This window comes from Leptodactylus fuscus, chromosome 11 (assembly GCF_031893055.1).
Source record: "Leptodactylus fuscus isolate aLepFus1 chromosome 11, aLepFus1.hap2, whole genome shotgun sequence".
NCBI lineage: Eukaryota > Metazoa > Chordata > Amphibia > Anura > Leptodactylidae > Leptodactylus > Leptodactylus fuscus.
The window spans coordinates 87,052,712-87,072,574 of NC_134275.1; positions in this window are offsets into that span (position 1 = coordinate 87,052,712).

Sequence of the window (19,863 nt, forward strand, 5' to 3'; positions counted from 1 at the left end):
TATATTATATTTCCAGTGCACATATATTAAATATCCAGTGCAGATATATTATATATCCAGTGCATATATATTAAATATCCAGTACACATATATTATATATATCCAGTGCACTTATATTATATATATCCAGTGCACATATATTAAATATCCAGTGCACTTATATGAAATATCCAGTGCATCTACATTATATATATCCAGTGCACATATATTAAATATCCAGTCCACATATATTAAATATCCAGTGCACATATATTAAATATCCAGTGCACATATATTATATATATTCAGTGCACATATATTATATATATCCAGTGCACATATATTAAATATCCAGTGCACACATATTAAATATCCAGTGCACATATATTATATATCCAGTGCACACATATTATATATATCCAGTGCACATATAGTATATATATCCAGTGCACATATATTAAATATCCAGTGCACATATATTATATATATCCAGTGCACATATATTATATATATACAGTGCACATATATTAAATATCCAGTGCACATATATTATATATATCCAGTGCACATATATTAAATATCCAGTGCACATATATTATATATATCCAAGGCATATATATTATATATATCCAGTGCACATATATTATATATCCAGTGCACACATATTATATATATCCAGTGCACATATATTAAATATCCAGTGCACATATATTATATATATCCAGTGCACATATATTAAATATCCAGTGCACATATATTATATATATCCAGTGCACATATATTAAATATCCAGTGCAAATATATTATATTTCCAGTGCACATATATTAAATATCCAGTGCAGATATATTATATATCCAGTGCATATATATTAAATATCCAGTGCACATATATTATATATATCCAGTGCACTTATATTATATATATCCAGTGCACATATATTAAATATTCAGTGCACTTATATTAAATATCCAGTGCATTTACATTATATATATCCAGTGCACATATATTAAATATCCAGTGCACATATATTAAATATCCAGTGCACATATATTATATATATCCAGTGCACATATATTAAATATCCAGTGCACATATATCATATTTCCAGTGCACATATATTAAATATCCAGTGCAGATATATTATATATCCAGTGCACATATATTGTATATATCCAGTGCACATATATTAAAAATCCAGTGCACATATATTAAATATCCAGTGCACATATATTAAATATCCAGTGCACATATATTAAATATCCAGTGCACATATATTATATATCCAGTGCACACATATTATATATATCCAGTGCACATATAGTATATATATCCAGTGCACATATATTAAATATCCAGTGCACATATATTATATATATCCAGTGGACATATATTATATATATCTAGTGCACATATATTAAATATCCAGTGCACATATATTAAATATCCAGTGCACATATATTATATATATATCCAGTGTGCATATATTAAATATCCAGTGCACATATATCATATTTCCAGTGCACATATATTAAATATCCAGTGCAGATATATTATATATCCAGTGCACATATATTATATACATCCAGTGCACATATATTAAATATATCCAGTGTACATATATTAAATATATCCAGTGCACATATATTAAATATATCCAGTGCACATATATTATATATATATCCATTGCACATATATTATAGATCCAGTGCACATATATTATTTATATCCATTGCACATATATTTAATATCCAGTGCACATATATTATATATATTCAGTTCACATATCTTAAATATCCAGGGCACATACATTAAATATCCAGTGCACATATATTATATAAATCCAGTGCACATATATTAAATATCCAGTGCACATATATTAAATATCCAGTGCACATATATTATATATCCAGTGCACACATATTATATATATCCAGTGCACATATAATATATATATCCAGTGCACATGTATTAAATATCCAGTGCACATATATTATATATATCCAGTGCACATATATTATATATATCCAGTGCACATATATTATATATATCCAGTGCACATATATTAAATATCCAGAGCACATATATTAAATATCCAGTGCACATATATTACATATATTCAGTGCACATATATTAAATATCCAGAGCACATATATTATATTTCCAGTGCACATATATTAAATATCCAGTGCACATGTATTATATATCCAGTGCACATATATTATATATATCCAGTTCACATATATTAAATATCCAGGGCACATACATTAAATATCCAGTGCACATATATTAAATATCCAGTGCAAATATATTATATATATCCAGTGCACATATATTAAATATCCAGTGCACATATATTAAATATCCAGTGCACATATATTATATATATCCAGTGCACATATATTAAATATCCAGTGCACATATATTATATATATCCAGTGCACATATATTAAATATCCAGTGCAAATATATTATATTTCCAGTGCACATATATTAAATATCCAGTGCAGATATATTATATATCCAGTGCATATATATTAAATATCCAGTGCACATATATTATATATATCCAGTGCACTTATATTATATATATCCAGTGCACATATATTAAATATCCAGTGCACTTATATTAAATATCCAGTGCATCTACATTATATATATCCAGTGCACATATATTAAATATCCAGTCCACATATATTAAATATCCAGTGCACATATATTAAATATCCAGTGCACATATATTATATATATTCAGTGCACATATATTATATATATCCAGTGCACATATATTAAATATCCAGTGCACATATATTAAATATCCAGTGCACATATATTATATATCCAGTGCACACATATTATATATATCCAGTGCACATATAGTATATATATCCAGTGCACATATATTAAATATCCAGTGCACATATATTATATATATCCAGTGCACATATATTATATATATACAGTGCACATATATTAAATATCCAGTGCACATATATTATATATATCCAGTGCACATATATTAAATATCCAGTGCAAATATATTATATTTCCAGTGCACATATATTAAATATCCAGTGCAGATATATTATATATCCAGTGCATATATATTAAATATCCAGTGCACATATATTATATATATCCAGTGCACTTATATTATATATATCCAGTGCACATATATTAAATATTCAGTGCACTTATATTAAATATCCAGTGCATTTACATTATATATATCCAGTGCACATATATTAAATATCCAGTGCACATATATTAAATATCCAGTGCACATATATTAAATATCCAGTGCACATATATTATATATATCCAGTGCACATATATTAAATATCCAGTGCACATATATCATATTTCCAGTGCACATATATTAAATATCCAGTGCAGATATATTATATATCCAGTGCACATATATTGTATATATCCAGTGCACATATATTAAAAATCCAGTGCACATATATTAAATATCCAGTGCATATATATTAAATATCCAGTGCACATATATTATATATATCCAGTGCACATATATTAAATACCCAGTGCACATATATTAAATATCCAGTGCACATATATTATATATCCAGTGCACACATATTATATATATCCAGTGCACATATAGTATATATATCCAGTGCACATATATTAAATATCCAGTGCACATATATTATATATATCCAGTGGACATATATTATATATATCTAGTGCACATATATTAAATATCCAGTGCACATATATTAAATATCCAGTGCACATATATTATATATATATCCATTGTGCATATATTAAATATCCAGTGCACATATATCATATTTCCAGTGCACATATATTAAATATCCAGTGCAGATATATTATATATCCAGTGCACATATATTATATACATCCAGTGCACATATATTAAATATCCAGTGCACATATATTAAATATCCAGTGCACATATATTATATATATCCAGTGCACATATATTATATATATCCAGTGCACATATATTATATATATCCAGTGCACATATATTAAATATCCAGTGCACATATATCATATTTCCAGTGCACATATATTAAATATCCAGTGCAGATATATTATATATCCAGTGCACATATATTATATATATCCAGTGCACATATATTAAAAATCCAGTGCACATATATTAGATATATCTAGTGCACAAATATTATATATATCCAGTGCACATATATTATATATCCAGTGCACACATATTATATATATCCAGTGCACATATATTAAATATCCAGTGCACATATATTAAATATCCAGCGCACATATATTATATATATCCAGTGCAAATATATTAAATATCCAGTGCACATATATTATATATATCCAGTGCACATATATTAAATATCCAGTGCACATATATTAAATATCCAGTGCACATATATTATATATATCCAGTGCAGATATATTAAATATCCAGTGCACATATATTAAATATCCAGTGCACATATATTAAATATCCAGTGCACATATATTATGTTTCCAGTGCACATATATTAATTATCCAGTGCAGATATATTATATATCCAGTGCAAATATATTATATATATCCAGTGCACATATATTAAAAATCCAGTGCACATATATTAGATATATCTAGTGCACAAATATTATATATATCCAGTGCACATATATTATATATCCAGTGCACACATATTATATATATCCAGTGCACATATATTAAATATCCAGTGCACATATATTAAATATCCAGTGCACATATATTATATATATCCAGTGCAAATATATTAAATATCCAGTGCACATATATTATATATATCCAGTGCACATATATTAAAAATCCAGTGCACATATATTAGATATATCTAGTGCACAAATATTATATATATCCAGTGCACATATATTATATATCCAGTGCACACATATTATATATATCCAGTGCACATATATTAAATATCCAGTGCACATATATTAAATATCCAGTGCACATATATTATATATATCCAGTGCAAATATATTAAATATCCAGTGCACATATATTATATATATCCAGTGCACATATATTAAATATCCAGTGCACATATATTAAATATCCAGTGCACATATATTATATATATCCAGTGCACATATATTTAATATCCAGTGCACATATATTATATATATATCCAGTGCAGATATATTAAATATCCAGTGCACATATATTAAATATCCAGTGCACATATATTATATATATCCAGTGCAGATATATTAAATATCCAGTGCACATATATTATATATATCCAGTGCACATATATTAAATATCCAGTGCAGATATATTATATATCCAGTGCACAAATATTATATATATCCAGTGCACATATATAATAAATATCCAGTGCACATATATTACATATATCCTGTGCACATATATTAAATATCCAGTGCACATATAATAAATATCCAGTGCACATATATTATATATATCCAGTGAACATATATTAATTATCCAGTGCACACATAATAAATATCCAGTGCACATATATTAAATATATCTAGTGCACATATATTAAATATCCAGTGCACATATATTATATTTCCAGTGCACATATATTAAATTTCCAGTGCAGATATATTATATATCCAGTGCACATATATTATATATATGCAGCGCACATATATTAAATATCCAGTTCACATATATTATATATCCAGTGCACACATATTATATATATCCAAAGCACATATATTAAATATCCAGTGCACATATATTAAATATCCAGTGCACATATATTATATATCCAGTGCACACATATTATATATATCCAGTGCACATATATTAAATATCCAGTGCACATATATTATATATATCCAGTGCACATATATTAAATATCCAGTGCACATATATTATATATATTCAGTGCACATATATTATATATATCCAGTGCACATATATTAAATATCCAGTGCACATATATTATATATATCCAGTGCACATATATTAAATATCCAGTGCACATATATTATATATATCCAGTGCACATATATTATATGTATCCAGTGCACATATATTATATATATCCAGTGCACATATATTAAATATCCAGTGCACATATATTATATATATCCAGTGCACATATATTATATATATCCAGTGCACATATATTAAATATCCAGTGCACATATATTATATATATCCAGTGCACATATATTATATGTATCCAGTGCACATATATTAAATATCCAGTGCACATATATTAAATATCCAGTGCACATATATTATATTTCCAGTGCACATATATTATATATATCCAGTGCACATATATTAAATATCCAGTGCAAATATATTATATTTCCAGTGCACATATATTAAATATCCAGTGCAGATATATTATATATCCAGTGCATATATATTAAATATCCAGTGCACATATATTATATATATCCAGTGCACTTATATTATATATATCCAGTGCACTTATATTAAATATCCAGTGCATTTACATTATATATATCCAGTGCACATATATTAAATATCCAGTGCACATATATTAAATATCCAGTGCACATATATTAAATATCCAGTGCACATATACTATATATATATATCCAGTGCACATATATTATATAAATCCAGTGCACATATATTAAATATCCAGTGCACATATATTAAATATCCAGTGCACATATATTATATATCCAGTGCACACATATTATATATATCCAGTGCACATATAATATATATATCCAGTGCACATATATTAAATATCCAGTGCACATATATTATATATATCCAGTGCACATATATTATATATATCCAGTGCACATATATTATATATATCCAGTGCACATATATTAAATATCCAGAGCACATATATTAAATATCCAGTGCACATATATTAAATATCCAGTGCACATATATTACATATATTCAGTGCACATATATTAAATATCCAGAGCACATATATTATATTTCCAGTGCACATATATTAAATATCCAGTGCACATGTATTATATATCCAGTGCACATATATTATATATATCCAGTTCACATATATTAAATATCCAGGGCACATACATTAAATATCCAGTGCACATATATTAAATATCCAGTGCAAATATATTATATATATCCAGTGCACATATATTAAATATCCAGTGCACATATATTAAATATCCAGTGCACATATATTAAATATCCAGTGCACATATATTATATATATCCAGTGCACATATATTAAATATCCAGTGCACATATATTATATATATCCAGTGCACATATATTAAATATCCAGTGCAAATATATTATATTTCCAGTGCACATATATTAAATATCCAGTGCAGATATATTATATATCCAGTGCATATATATTAAATATCCAGTACACATATATTATATATATCCAGTGCACTTATATTATATATATCCAGTGCACATATATTAAATATCCAGTGCACTTATATAAAATATCCAGTGCATCTACATTATATATATCCAGTGCACATATATTAAATATCCAGTCCACATATATTAAATATCCAGTGCACATATATTAAATATCCAGTGCACATATATTATATATATTCAGTGCACATATATTATATATATCCAGTGCACATATATTAAATATCCAGTGCACACACAATAAATATCCAGTGCACATATATTATATATCCAGTGCACACATATTATATATATCCAGTGCACATATAGTATATATATCCAGTGCACATATATTAAATATCCAGTGCACATATATTATATATATCCAGTGCACATATATTATATATATACAGTGCACATATATTAAATATCCAGTGCACATATATTATATATATCCAGTGCACATATATTAAATATCCAGTGCACATATATTATATATATCCAAGGCATATATATTATATATATCCAGTGCACATATATTATATATCCAGTGCACACATATTATATATATCCAGTGCACATATATTAAATATCCAGTGCACATATATTATATATATCCAGTGCACATATATTAAATATCCAGTGCACATATATTATATATATCCAGTGCACATATATTAAATATCCAGTGCAAATATATTATATTTCCAGTGCACATATATTAAATATCCAGTGCAGATATATTATATATCCAGTGCATATATATTAAATATCCAGTGCACATATATTATATATATCCAGTGCACTTATATTATATATATCCAGTGCACATATATTAAATATTCAGTGCACTTATATTAAATATCCAGTGCATTTACATTATATATATCCAGTGCACATATATTAAATATCCAGTGCACATATATTAAATATCCAGTGCACATATATTATATATATCCAGTGCACATATATTAAATATCCAGTGCACATATATCATATTTCCAGTGCACATATATTAAATATCCAGTGCAGATATATTATATATCCAGTGCACATATATTGTATATATCCAGTGCACATATATTAAAAATCCAGTGCACATATATTAAATATCCAGTGCACATATATTAAATATCCAGTGCACATATATTAAATATCCAGTGCACATATATTATATATCCAGTGCACACATATTATATATATCCAGTGCACATATAGTATATATATCCAGTGCACATATATTAAATATCCAGTGCACATATATTATATATATCCAGTGGACATATATTATATATATCTAGTGCACATATATTAAATATCCAGGGCACATATATTAAATATCCAGTGCACATATATTATATATATATCCAGTGTGCATATATTAAATATCCAGTGCACATATATCATATTTCCAGTGCACATATATTAAATATCCAGTGCAGATATATTATATATCCAGTGCACATATATTATATACATCCAGTGCACATATATTAAATATATCCAGTGTACATATATTAAATATATCCAGTGCACATATATTAAATATATCCAGTGCACATATATTATATATATATCCATTGCACATATATTATAGATCCAGTGCACATATATTATTTATATCCATTGCACATATATTTAATATCCAGTGCACATATATTATATATATTCAGTTCACATATCTTAAATATCCAGGGCACATACATTAAATATCCAGTGCACATATATTATATATATCCAGTGCACATATATTAAATATCCAGTGCATATATATCATATATCCAGTGCACACATATTATATATACCCAGTGCACATATATAATAAATGTCCAGTGCACATATATTATATATATCCAGTGCACATATATTAAATATCCAGTGCACATATATTAAATATCCAGTGCACATATATTAAATATCCAGTGCACATATATTATATATATCCAGTGCACATATATTAAATATCCAGTGCACATATATTATATATATCCAGTGCACATATATTAAATATCCAGTGCACATATATTATATTTCCAGTGCACATATATTATATATATCCAGTGCACATATATTAAATATCCATTGCAAATATATTATATTGCCAGTGCACATATATTAAATATCCAGTGCAGATATATTATATATCCAGTGAATATATATATTAAATATCCAGTGCACATATATTATATATATCCAGTGCACTTATATTATATATAACCAGTGCACTTATATTAAATATCCAGTGCATTTACATTATATATATCCAGTGCACATATATTAAATATCCAGTGCACATATATTAAATATCCAGTGCACATATATTAAATATCCAGTGCACATATATTATATATATATATCCAGTGCACATATATTATATAAATCCAGTGCACATATATTAAATATCCAGTGCACATATATTAAATATCCAGTGCACATATATTATATATCCAGTGCACACATATTATATATATCCAGTGCACATATAATATATATATCCAGTGCACATGTATTAAATATCCAGTGCACATATATTATATATATCCAGTTCACATATATTAAATATCCAGGGCACATACATTAAATATCCAGTGCACATATATTAAATATCCAGTGAAAATATATTATATATATCCAGTGCACATATATTAAATATCCAGTGCACATATATTAAATATCCAGTGCACATATATTAAATATCCAGTGCACATATATTATATATATCCAGTGCACATATATTAAATATCCAGTGCACATATATTATATATATCCAGTGCACATATATTAAATATCCAGTGCAAATATATTATATTTCCAGTGCACATATATTAAATATCCAGTGCAGATATATTATATATCCAGTGCATATATATTAAATATCCAGTGCACATATATTATATATATCCAGTGCACTTATATTATATATATCCAGTGCACATATATTAAATATCCAGTGCACTTATATTAAATATCCAGTGCATCTACATTATATATATCCAGTGCACATATATTAAATATCCAGTCCACATATATTAAATATCCAGTGCACATATATTAAATATCCAGTGCACATATATTATATATATTCAGTGCACATATATTATATATATCCAGTGCACATATATTAAATATCCAGTGCACATATATTAAATATCCAGTGCACATATAGTATATATATCCAGTGCACATATATTAAATATCCAGTGCACATATATTATATATATCCAGTGCACATATATTATATATATACAGTGCACATATATTAAATATCCAGTGCACATATATTATATATATCCAGTGCACATATATTAAATATCCAGTGCACATATATTATATATATCCAGTGCACATATATTATATATATCCAGTGCACATATATTATATATCCAGTGCACACATATTATATATATCCAGTGCACATATATTATATATATCCAGTGCACATATATTAAATATCCAGTGCACATATATTATATATATCCAGTGCACATATATTAAATATCCAGTGCAAATATATTATATTTCCAGTGCACATATATTAAATATCCAGTGCAGATATATTATATATCCAGTGCATATATATTAAATATCCAGTGCACATATATTATATATATCCAGTGCACTTATATTATATATATCCAGTGCACATATATTAAATATTCAGTGCACTTATATTAAATATCCAGTGCATTTACATTATATATATCCAGTGCACATATATTAAATATCCAGTGCACATATATTAAATATCCAGTGCACATATATTAAATATCCAGTGCACATATATTATATATATCCAGTGCACATATATTAAATATCCAGTGCACATATATCATATTTCCAGTGCACATATATTAAATATCCAGTGCAGATATATTATATATCCAGTGCACATATATTGTATATATCCAGTGCACATATATTAAAAATCCAGTGCACATATATTAAATATCCAGTGCATATATATTAAATATCCAGTGAACATATATTATATATATCCAGTGCACATATATTAAATACCCAGTGCACATATATTAAATATCCAGTGCACATATATTATATATCCAGTGCACACATATTATATATATCCAGTGCACATATAGTATATATATCCAGTGCACATATATTAAATATCCAGTGCACATATATTATATATATCCAGTGGACATATATTATATATATCTAGTGCACATATATTAAATATCCAGTGCACATATATTAAATATCCAGTGCACATATATTATATATATATCCAGTGTGCATATATTAAATATCCAGTGCACATATATCATATTTCCAGTGCACATATATTAAATATCCAGTGCAGATATATTATATATCCAGTGCACATATATTATATACATCCAGTGCACATATATTAAAAATCCAGTGCACATATATTAAATATCCAGTGCACATATATTAAATATCCAGTGCACATATATTATATATATCCAGTGCACATATATTATATATATCCAGTGCACATATATTATATATATCCAGTGCACATATATTAAATATCCAGTGCACATATATCATATTTCCAGTGCACATATATTAAATATCCAGTGCAGATATATTATATATCCAGTGCACATATATTATATATATCCAGTGCACATATATTAAAAATCAAGTGCACATATATTAGATATATCTAGTGCACAAATATTATATATATCCAGTGCACATATATTATATATCCAGTGCACACATATTATATATATCCAGTGCACATATATTAAATATCCAGTGCACATATATTAAATATCCAGCGCACATATATTATATATATCCAGTGCAAATATATTAAATATCCAGTGCACATATATTATATATATCCAGTGCACATATATTAAATATCCAGTGCACATATATTAAATATCCAGTGCACATATATTATATATATCCAGTGCAGATATATTAAATATCCAGTGCACATATATTAAATATCCAGTGCACATATATTAAATATCCAGTGCACATATATTATATTTCCAGTGCACATATATTAATTATCCAGTGCAGATATATTATATATCCAGTGCAAATATATTATATATATCCAGTGCACATATATTAAAAATCCAGTGCACATATATTAGATATATCTAGTGCACAAATATTATATATATCCAGTGCACATATATTATATATCCAGTGCACACATATTATATATATCCAGTGCACATATATTAAATATCCAGTGCACATATATTAAATATCCAGTGCATATATATTATATATATCCAGTGCAAATATATTAAATATCCAGTGCACATATATTATATATATCCAGTGCACATATATTAAAAATCCAGTGCACATATATTAGATATATCTAGTGCACAAATATTATATATATCCAGTGCACATATATTATATATCCAGTGCACACATATTATATATATCCAGTGCACATATATTAAATATCCAGTGCACATATATTAAATATCCAGTGCACATATATTATATATATCCAGTGCAAATATATTAAATATCCAGTGCACATATATTATATATATCCAGTGCACATATATTAAATATCCAGTGCACATATATTAAATATCCAGTGCACATATATTATATATATCCAGTGCAGATATATTAAATATCCAGTGCACATATATTATATATATATCCAGTGCAGATATATTAAATATCCAGTGCACATATATTAAATATCCAGTGCACATATATTATATATATCCAGTGCAGATATATTAAATATCCAGTGCACATATATTATATATATCCAGTGCACATATATTAAATATCCAGTGCAGATATATTATATATCCAGAGCACAAATATTATATATATCCAGTGCACATATATAATAAATATCCAGTGCACATATATTACATATATCCTGTGCACATATATTAAATATCCAGTGCACATATAATAAATATCCAGTGCACATATATTATATATATCCAGTGCACATATATTAATTATCCAGTGCACACATAATAAATATCCAGTGCACATATATTATATATATCTAGTGCACATATATTAAATATCCAGTGCACATATATTATATTTCCAGTGCACATATATTATATATCCAGTGCACACATATTATATATATCCAAAGCACATATATTAAATATCCAGTGCACATATATTAAATATCCAGTGCACATATATTATATATCCAGTGCACACATATTATATATATCCAGTGCACATATATTAAATATCCAGTGCACATATATTATATATATCCAGTGCACATATATTAAATATCCAGTGCACATATATTATATATATCCAGTGCACATATATTATATATATCCAGTGCACATATATTAAATATCCAGTGCACATATATTATATATATCCAGTGCACATATATTAAATATCCAGTGCACATATATTATATATATCCAGTGCACATATATTATATGTATCCAGTGCACATATATTATATATATCCAGTGCACATATATTAAATATCCAGTGCACATATATTATATATATCCAGTGCACATATATTATATATATCCAGTGCACATATATTAAATATCCAGTGCACATATATTATATATATCCAGTGCACATATATTATATGTATCCAGTGCACATATATTAAATATCCAGTGCACATATATTAAATATCCAGTGCACATATATTATATTTCCAGTGCACATATATTATATATATCCAGTGCACATATATTAAATATCCAGTGCAAATATATTATATTTCCAGTGCACATATATTAAATATCCAGTGCAGATATATTATATATCCAGTGCATATATATTAAATATCCAGTGCACATATATTATATATATCCAGTGCACTTATATTATATATATCCAGTGCACTTATATTAAATATCCAGTGCATTTACATTATATATATCCAGTGCACATATATTAAATATCCAGTGCACATATATTAAATATCCAGTGCACATATATTAAATATCCAGTGCACATATACTATATATATATATCCAGTGCACATATATTATATAAATCCAGTGCACATATATTAAATATCCAGTGCACATATATTAAATATCCAGTGCACATATATTAAATATCCAGTGCACATATATTATATATATCCAGTGCACATATATTATATATATCCAGTGCACATATATTATATATATCCAGTGCACATATATTAAATATCCAGTGCACATATATTAAATATCCAGTGCACATATATTACATATATTCAGTGCACATATATTAAATATCCAGAGCACATATATTATATTTCCAGTGCACATATATTAAATATCCAGTGCACATGTATTATATATCCAGTGCACATATATTATATATATCCAGTTCACATATATTAAATATCCAGGGCACATACATTAAATATCCAGTGCACATATATTAAATATCCAGTGCAAATATATTATATATATCCAGTGCACATATATTAAATATCCAGTGCACATATATTATATATATCCAGTGCACATATATTAAATATCCAGTGCACATATATTATATATATCCAGTGCACATATATTAAATATCCAGTGCAAATATATTATATTTCCAGTGCATATATATTAAATATCCAGTGCAGATATATTATATATCCAGTGCATATATATTAAATATCCAGTACACATATATTATATATATCCAGTGCACTTATATTATATATATCCAGTGCACATATATTAAATATCCAGTGCACTTATATGAAATATCCAGTGCATCTACATTATATATATCCAGTGCACATATATTAAATATCCAGTCCACATATATTAAATATCCAGTGCACATATATTAAATATCCAGTGCACATATATTATATATATTCAGTGCACATATATTATATATTTCCAGTGCACATATATTAAATATCCAGTGCACACATATTAAATATCCAGTGCACATATATTATATATCCAGTGCACACATATTATATATATCCAGTGCACATATAGTATATATATCCAGTGCACATATATTAAATATCCAGTGCACATATATTATATATATCCAGTGCACATATATTATATATATACAGTGCACATATATTAAATATCCAGTGCACATATATTATATATATCCAGTGCACATATATTAAATATCCAGTGCACATATATTATATATATCCAAGGCATATATATTATATATATCCAGTGCACATATATTATATATCCAGTGCACACATATTATATATATCCAGTGCACATATATTAAATATCCAGTGCACATATATTATATATATCCAGTGCACATATATTAAATATCCAGTGCACATATATTATATATATCCAGTGCACATATATTAAATATCCAGTGCAAATATATTATATTTCCAGTGCACATATATTAAATATCCAGTGCAGATATATTATATATCCAGTGCATATATATTAAATATCCAGTGCACATATATTATATATATCCAGTGCACTTATATTATATATATCCAGTGCACATATATTAAATATTCAGTGCACTTATATTAAATATCCAGTGCATTTACATTATATATATCCAGTGCACATATATTAAATATCCAGTGCACATATATTAAATATCCAGTGCACATATATTATATATATCCAGTGCACATATATTAAATATCCAGTGCACATATATCATATTTCCAGTGCACATATATTAAATATCCAGTGCAGATATATTATATATCCAGTGCACATATATTGTATATATCCAGTGCACATATATTAAAAATCCAGTGCACATATATTAAATATCCAGTGCACATATATTAAATATCCAGTGCACATATATTATATATCCAGTGCACACATATTATATATATCCAGTGCACATATAGTATATATATCCAGTGCACATATATTAAATATCCAGTGCACATATATTATATATATCCAGTGGACATATATTATATATATCTAGTGCACATATATTAAATATCCAGTGCACATATATTAAATATCCAGTGCACATATATTATATATATATCCAGTGTGCATATATTAAATATCCAGTGCACATATATCATATTTCCAGTGCACATATATTAAATATCCAGTGCAGATATATTATATATCCAGTGCACATATATTATATACATCCAGTGCACATATATTAAATATATCCAGTGTACATATATTAAATATATCCAGTGCACATATATTAAATATATCCAGTGCACATATATTATATATATATCCATTGCACATATATTATAGATCCAGTGCACATATATTATTTATATCCATTGCACATATATTTAATATCCAGTGCACATATATTATATATATTCAGTTCACATATCTTAAATATCCAGGGCACATACATTAAATATCCAGTGCACATATATTATATATATCCAGTGCACATATATTAAATATCCAGTGCATATATATCATATATCCAGTGCACACATATTATATATACCCAGTGCACATATATAATAAATGTCCAGTGCACATATATTATATATATCCAGTGCACATATATTAAATATCCAGTGCACATATATTAAATATCCAGTGCACATATATTAAATATCCAGTGCACATATATTATATATATTTAGTGCACCTATATTAAATATCCAGTGCACATATATTAAATATATCCAGTGCACATATATTAAATATCCAGTGCACATATATTATATTTCCAGTGCACATATATTATATATATCCAGTGCACATATATTAAATATCCAGTGCAAATATATTATATTGCCAGTGCACATATATTAAATATCCAGTGCAGATATATTATATATCCAGTGAATATATATATTAAATATCCAGTGCACATATATTATATATATCCAGTGCACTTATATTATATATATCCAGTGCACTTATATTAAATATCCAGTGCATTTACATTATATATATCCAGTGCACATATATTAAATATCCAGTGCACATATATTAAATATCCAGTGCACATATATTAAATATCCAGTGCACATATATTATATATATATATCCAGTGCACATATATTATATAAATCCAGTGCACATATATTAAATATCCAGTGCACATATATTAAATATCCAGTGCACATATATTATATATCCAGTGCACACATATTATATATATCCAGTGCACATATAATATATATATCCAGTGCACATGTATTAAATATCCAGTGCACATATATTATATATATCCAGTGCACATATATTATATATATCCAGTGCACATATATTATATATATCCAGTGCACATATATTAAATATCCAGAGCACATATATTAAATATCCAGTGCACATATATTACATATATTCAGTGCACATATATTAAATATCCAGAGCACATATATTATATTTCCAGTGCACATATATTAAATATCCAGTGCACATGTATTATATATCCAGTGCACATATATTATATATATCCAGTTCACATATATTAAATATCCAGGGCACATACATTAAATATCCAGTGCACATATATTAAATATCCAGTGCAAATATATTATATATATCCAGTGCACATATATTAAATATCCAGTGCACATATATTAAATATCCAGTGCACATATATTAAATATCCAGTGCACATATATTATATATATCCAGTGCACTTATATTATATATATCCAGTGCACATATATTAAATATCCAGTGCACTTATATTAAATATCCAGTGCATCTACATTATATATATCCAGTGCACATATATTAAATATCCAGTGCACATATATTAAATATCCAGTGCACATATATTATATATATTCAGTGCACATATATTATATATATCCAGTGCACATATATTATATATATCCAGTGCACATATATTAAATATCCAGTGCACATATATTAAATATCCAGTGCACATATATTATATATCCAGTGCACACATATTATATATATCCAGTGCACATATATTATATATATTCAGTGCACATATATCATATTTCCAGTGCACATATATTAAATATCCAGTGCAGATATATTATATATCCAGTGCACATATATTGTATATATCCAGTGCACATATATTAAAAATCCAGTGCACATATATTAAATATCCAGTGCATATATATTAAATATCCAGTGCACATATATTATATATATCCAGTGCACATATATTAAATACCCAGTGCACATATATTAAATATCCAGTGCACATATATTATATATCCAGTGCACACATATTATATATATCCAGTGCACATATAGTATATATATCCAGTGCACATATATTAAATATCCAGTGCACATATATTATATATATCCAGTGGACATATATTATATATATCTAGTGCACATATATTAAATATCCAGTGCACATATATTAAATATCCAGTGCACATATATTATATATATATCCAGTGTGCATATATTAAATATCCAGTGCACATATATCATATTTCCAGTGCACATATATTAAATATCCAGTGCAGATATATTATATATCCAGTGCACATATATTATATACATCCAGTGCACATATATTAAAAATCCAGTGCACATATATTAAATATCCAGTGCACATATATTAAATATCCAGTGCACATATATTATATATATCCAGTGCACATATATTATACATATCCAGTGCACATATATTATATATATCCAGTGCACATATATTAAATATCCAGTGCACATATATCATATTTCCAGTGCACATATATTAAATATCCAGTGCAGATATATTATATATCCAGTGCACATATATTATATATATCCAGTGCACATATATTAAAAATCCAGTGCACATATATTAGATATATCTAGTGCACAAATATTATATATATCCAGTGCACATATATTATATAACCAGTGCACACATATTATATATATCCAGTGCACATATATTAAATATCCAGTGCACATATATTAAATATCCAGCGCACATATATTATATATATCCAGTGCAAATATATTAAATATCCAGTGCACATATATTATATATATCCAGTGCACATATATTAAATATCCAGTGCACATATATTAAATATCCAGTGCACATATATTATATATATCCAGTGCAGATATATTAAATATCCAGTGCACATATATTAAATATCCAGTGCACATATATTAAATATCCAGTGCACATATATTATATTTCCAGTGCACATATATTAATTATCCAGTGCAGATATATTATATATCCAGTGCAAATATATTATATATATCCAGTGCACATATATTAAAAATCCAGTGCACATATATTAGATATATCTAGTGCACAAATATTATATATATCCAGTGCACATATATTATATATCCAGTGCACACATATTATATATATCCAGTGCACATATATTAAATATCCAGTGCACATATATTAAATATCCAGTGCACATATATTATATATATCCAGTGCAAATATATTAAATATCCAGTGCACATATATTATATATATCCAGTGCACATATATTAAAAATCCAGTGCACATATATTAGATATATCTAGTGCACAAATATTATATATATCCAGTGCACATATATTATATATCCAGTGCACACATATTATATATATCCAGTGCACATATATTAAATATCCAGTGCACATACATTAAATATCCAGTGCACATATATTATATATATCCAGTGCAAATATATTAAATA